Raw genomic sequence first — 247 nt, 5'->3', positions numbered from 1 at the left:
TGAGCCCGCTGCAGGTGTGTTGAGTCCTGGAGCTTTTCCCCCCTTTTTCTTTTTTCTTAAAGGGCCGGAGCTGGCGCGGGCGGGGCACCTGGGGGGGAACTGGGAGAGCGAAGGAGGAGTTGGGGGGCTTGTGGAGAGCCCCCCATGCACCATGGGGCAGTGGGGATTGCCGTCCCCAACTGGCAGCACCTGGTGAGCACTGGGGCATTTTTTTAAAATGCTGGGAGCTGTGGTGGGTGGGGCACCC

The sequence above is a fragment of the Gavialis gangeticus genome, unplaced genomic scaffold (genome assembly GCF_001723915.1).
Source record: "Gavialis gangeticus isolate Ggan-Ray unplaced genomic scaffold, GavGan_comp1, whole genome shotgun sequence".
NCBI classification, from domain to species: Eukaryota; Metazoa; Chordata; order Crocodylia; family Gavialidae; genus Gavialis; species Gavialis gangeticus.
The sequence above is the reverse complement of the archived record's forward strand: the minus strand, read 5'-3'. Positions refer to the sequence as shown.